Source organism: Xenopus laevis, chromosome 7L, assembly GCF_017654675.1.
Source record: "Xenopus laevis strain J_2021 chromosome 7L, Xenopus_laevis_v10.1, whole genome shotgun sequence".
In the NCBI taxonomy this organism is placed as follows: Eukaryota; Metazoa; Chordata; class Amphibia; order Anura; family Pipidae; genus Xenopus; species Xenopus laevis.
In genome coordinates, this window is record NC_054383.1 from 107765757 (window position 1) to 107771844 (window position 6088).

Below are 6088 nucleotides of genomic sequence, written 5' to 3' on the forward strand. Positions count from 1 at the left end.
TTCTGCAGTGACTGTTGAGAGTATCAGCAAGACTCTAGTAATGTGTGCGTCGAAAATGCCGTAGAGCCCAACCCTATTGGGGGCTGAGAGGAAACGTCAGTAATAAAGGCTGAATATTAGCAAACTAACATTCCTAAATGCATATTTCTACTTTTCTCTTTAATATTTGTGTTAACAATTTCATATATTATTATGACAGCCATTTCTTGCTTCTTAGGGGCAAATTTACTAAAGGGCGAACTACTAACGATGGCGTAAATTCGCCAACGTGACGTCATTTTGGTACTTCGCCGATTTACCAACAGTCGCTGGCGAAGGAGATAGGGAACGAAGTACCGCTAGAGTCTAACGCCTGGCGAATTTGCGCTCTGGCAAATGGACGTAACTACGCAAATTCACTAAGATGCATATTTTACTGAACGTTACCTCTTGCGCCAGACTTGCCTTCGCCACCTCAGACTAGGCGAAGTGCAATAGAGTAGATAGGATTTCCTCAAAATTTAGTTGAAACATTTTCTTAGTCCCAAAAAACGCTGGTGTCTTTTCCTTTTTTCAGGGTGATAGGCTGCGAAAGAGCGTAATTTTTTTTGGGGTAACTGGCTTCCCCCCTACATTTCCTAACAAATGGCACATAAACTATACACTGGGCACATGTGTAGGGCAATATAACAACTTTATTTTCTTTTATTAAGGTTTCCCAGGCTTGTGTAGTGTAATGTATTTGCTGCAACATATACGTCCATTTAACTTTAACTTCCCACCGTATGCAAATTAGGCAACGCTAGCGCAACTTTGCTTTGCCAGGACGCAACTTCGGATTTTATTGAATTAGCGTTGTCCTGGCGAATCTACGCCTGGCGAAGTGTTGCGCTTTGAGCAAAGCCGTTGCTGGTGAATTTTCAAAGGTTAGTAAATTTGCTCCTTAGGGTGAAGACATACATAAATACTAGTAGCAGCTACTTGTCACGGCTACAAAACAGACAACAGTAGGGATGGGCGAATTTGACCAGTGTTGTTTCGCCAATAATTTGAAATGTCGCTGATGAACATTAAAGTCTATGGGCGTCTTTTTTTTTTGACACACAACGCCATACAAGTCTATGGGCGTCGTTTTTGCGGTGAAACATTTTGCCCATCCCTAGACAACGGTGATAATTGTCTTTGCCAAGACTCAATTGTCAGTATTGTCTAGTGTTGGGTTTGTTTTCCCTATGGATAAGTTTCATGAAGATGATCTGAAAAGTTCTTTCTCTATCACTTGATGTAGTGAATTCACATGTGCTCTGTATGCTGAAATGTACTTAGCGAGTTCCATGCTAAATGTACACCGTGTTTTATACTGTGGAATGGCTTTCAGCGCATTAAATTCAAGTAGCTTTTTTTGTGCACATAATTAATAATATTAATGCAGGACATACAACCCAGGTTACCAACTAGGTGTATTTACAGAAATTCCTAATGTGTGATTACAGAAGACTGTAAAAAGAGCACACAAATTACTTTGAGACCTTATTCAGTGACTATTGCAAATACAGTAAGTTTTTTCTATGGATTGTTGCTTTGAGAGGCATTTGTAACAACATTATCTCCTGCTGCCTGTTCTCCCTTGATAGAACACTGGTTACATAAGATTCTCTTTTTCACTTTTTTTTTTTAGGGTGGGCCCCTGTAGCAGGACACAGAACATTCTGCTGCTTGAGGAGTCAGACTTTTGTCTCTATCTGTTTTGCCCCATGTCTTTCTTTCATCCACACAACCCCATTCAGATGTCTATGTGTGTCACCCCCCTACATCCATGTGTCTCTTCCACCATTTCTGAATGGCACGCTCTTGTATAATTTCCCTTATATTGTTTTACTTAAAGGGGTGGTTCATCTTTAAGTTAACTTTTAGTATATAATAAAATGATTAACTCTTAAGCTGGCCATAGATGTTGAGATTTTTAAAAGATCAGATCCTGATCGTGAGACCAAGATCTTCTCAGAACGATCGTACGAATTTACCATCAACTAAAAAGACCAATTTACCAGGAAAACAAAGGGGAGCTGCCTGCTTGGCCCTGCAAACATAGATAGATTGCACTGGGACCGACAAAGATTTTTTGACCTGGCCGATCAATTTCCCGACAGTTGTCGGCCGAAAAATCGTAAGATGTACGATCGTTCGAATACCACTAACCGCACGATAATTTCGAAGGATTGGTCGGGCTTCCCTAAAATCGGTCGTTCGGCAAGAAGAATCGTCGCGTCTATGGGGAGCTTAAGGGCAGCGCCAGACGGCTAGATTAGTCGCCCAGCACCAAATCTTCTCTACTTCGTGTGACTAATCTTTCCGAAATGCCTTCCCGCCGGGAAGAATATAAAATCGCTGACAGGATGGCATACGAATCGATTCGAATTTCCGAAGTTGCCTCAGTTGGAAGAGATAAGTTGCCCGCATAGAAATTTTTTTTCGCTGGCCGACTAATCTCCTCGTCTGCTACCACCCTAAGCATCTTTTCAATTGGCCTTTTTTCATTGTATAGTTTTTGAATTTGCTTTCTTGTTCCAGCTTTGAAATAGGGGTCACTGACCCCATCTAAAAAACAAATGCTCTGTAAGGCTACACAACGAGCGTTACTGCTACTTTTTATTACTCAATCAGGCCTCTCCTTTTCATATTCCAGACACTTATTCAAATCAGTGCATGGTTGCTTGGATAATTTGGACCTTAGCAACCAGATTGCTGAAATTGCAAACTGGAGAGCTGCTGAATAAAACGCTAAATAACTCAAAAACGACAAATAAAAACAATTGCAAATTGTCGTAGAATATCACGCTCTACATCATACTAAATTTAAAGGTGAACAACCCTTTTAAAGGTGAACCACCCCTTAATAACCAATCCCAACTCCATACCAAATATAATGCATCTAAAAAGAGGAAAATAAGACGTAATTCTTGGTCCGTAGGAAAACAAGACATTTATTTAACAGCAGGTTATACTTATCTACTCTGTGAAAACAAATGAAAGCACACTGAAGACAGGATAAATAAAGGCATACAGCTCTAAATTTCACCAAAATTGCAGATTTTAAGGATTTAGGAGCTTCCTCTTGTAAATATATATTTTCATGTGAAATTTTAATGATTTTACTTTTGCTCTCCATTATTGTTAAAATCCCCTCATGCCCAAACATATGAAACCTCCCAACATCTGGAAAATAGAAAGAGGGAAATAAACATTTCCTGGGCTAAGTGTGGCAAGAAAGTTTTTTGGACCACGCCCATTTTATGGCCACACCCTCCAAATTTCACATTCACAGGCTATGGAAAGTTTGAACACATTTCTGGGGGTTTTAGTGTTCAGGTTTTATGTGTTATTACAGTTTTGCTAATGAAGATTTATTGTCCTTTAAGCTGCAAGTCCCAGTTTCCCCAAGAGACCTGCTTATCATAAATAGTTACAATTGTTTCTTTGTTTGTCTTAAATTGTTACAAATGTTTCTAAGTGCACCTGCCTCAGTTTTAGAAACTTTGTATCTTTTTCTGGCTGTTCAGTGCAGGAGATCAAAGAGAAAGTTAGGACATTTCAGTAACAATACGGAACTGTGGATTGAACTGTCAAAATCGTGACTGTCCCGCAAAAAATGGACAGTTGGGAGTTATGAGGATGAGGGATGTAACATTATGGAGTACCCAGAAATAGTAGGAGCAATGGCAGCACACACAGGCAATCAGATATAAATGTAGTGTGGCTGCATGGGAACAGTATATAAAGAGCTGCAGAAATTTGACTCCACTTTCACAAACAGGTTTTGCAGTCTGGGTGTGTGTTTGTTGGCACTGGCTCAGTTTATAAGGAAATAATAAAATAATTTCACTTGCACGGAGATTGTGCATTGAATACAATTTACAGACAGACATACTGGGTTGTTGTTGTCTTTGCCTAATGACAATAAAAATCTTAAAATCAACACAATTGGTGGGGCTTAAAAAGGGCTGTATACCTCCTTTTCCAACATTAGCTGAACTAGGCTTGTACTCGTCACGATTCTTGTCTACTGCTTTAATTAGGCAATATCTCTGGTTCTTCTTGAACTGAACATGGCACAGTCTGAATTTGAACCCAGTTTCCTGTAAACATCCACTTTCTGTGCAGTGATGCTGAGCGTCAACTCTAGTAATAATTCTACTTCCTGTTCTTACGAGCAACCTCAATACAAATCAGCAGTCCACCGACAATCCTCTGAATAATCAGCTGCTCCTTATCCGAATGCCTAAAAAGGCTGCAGCTGGGGGAAGGGAGAATTTTGACTAGACAGAACCTTCTCCATGGACTGATGGTCGTAAGAACATAAAGTGGAAATGTGACTCTGCAGTTTCTTAGTGCAAGAAATAACATAAAACGCAGCTATTTCCTAATTGAAACAATAGGCAAAATGGCACAAGCCCAATCATTGAAATATTTCATGCAGTAGGCACTAGTAGACAGCCTGCTTTTCTCCATTGCGGTGAAAATAAACTCCACGTTAATTATGCAGCCATCTAATCTACCGGTTATTTACCATTTCAAGACTTTTTTTTTTCCGAGTAAAGTTAAAAGGCCTAATACACCGTGTGACACCGTCTTTACAATAAGGCAATTACTGATTAAGGGAGCAGTGATCTTTAAAGAAAAGTAATGTCTGCTACTCCAGATAATTCCTTTGAGTGCTTTTCAATCTCATTGTTCATTCTCTTGTTGCTCTAAAAACAGACTGGTAAAATATATAAATCTCAAAATAAAAACATTAAAATACAAAAATTGCACTCATTTCAAATAACAGTCGGCATTCAGGTCCACACTTTATAAGAACATTCGCCATGCGACACTGTTCCCTCACACATGGAGCTTCTATAAGAACCATAAGACATTTATCAGCACTGGGGAAATCTGTCATTTTGCAGTAACCCATGTTAAATTAATTTTCAGCCTGCTGCAGATAGAATAAAGAAACCAAACATTTGATGGTTGCCATTGGTTACTGCCCAATTGAAAATTTCCCCAGTGTTTATATAAATAAGCCCTATTATGTGTCCTAATTAGGGATGCATCGAATCCACTATTTTGGATTCGGTCGAACCCTTGAATCCTTTGCGAAAGATTTGGCCGAATCCCAAACCCTATTTTGCATATGCAAATTAGTATTCACATTTGGTTCCGCAGGGCAGAAGAATTCGGCTGAATCCTTCTGAAAAAGGCCAAATCCTGGCCGAATCCCGAACCGAATCCTGGATTTGATGCATCCCCAGTCCTAATTGCTTTTTTGATGTAAATGGAAGGCACTTTTAGTAGTTTTGCATCTGTAATTATTGTTTGAAATAGGGCAAGTGCACTTATACTAAAGATGCACCAAGTGATATATTTATCAAAGAGTGAAACTAGGTTCACTGGAGGGATATTTCTCTGATCTCTACATTACACAGACTGAGACAATCTAAAGTAGTCTTTTAAAGGGATTTTGTCAGTTTTTATTTCGAAATGTTTACATTACAAATAATTCACGCTTCTGTTCCTGCTTTTTCAGAAAGAGACAGCACTTAAACTGAAGGAGTCACAAAGGGACTTGGATTTTTATCATTGAGTGCTATTCTTATATCTACCAGGGAGCGGTTATCGTGTTACATTCCCATTGTTCAGATTATGGGCTGATATCACTCCAACTTGCAGTGCTGCAGTAAATATTGACTGAAGTTTATCAGAGCACAAGTCACATAACTGAGGGCACCCGAGAAAATAAAAATATGTCTAGCCCCATGTCAGATTTCGAAATTAAATATAAAAAAAAAATCGGTGTTTTTGAAAAACGAATTTCACAGCAGGATTCGGCTGGAGGAACCTGGTTAACTTATGTGTTTTGTAAAAAAAAAAAACATGTTTTCCTAATGACACATTCCCTTTAAAGGTAACAGTCCCTCATTTAGCAACACGGAGTAAATTTGGTTGTTATGGGTTAAAGCCCAGGTGCAATCAGTGATTAGCTTTATTAAAAGGGAAGAATTTCCCCTTGTTCAAGGAATAGTATTTGTGTTAGATCTACTTTTTTATGGTTTTAATTTTTTTTTTT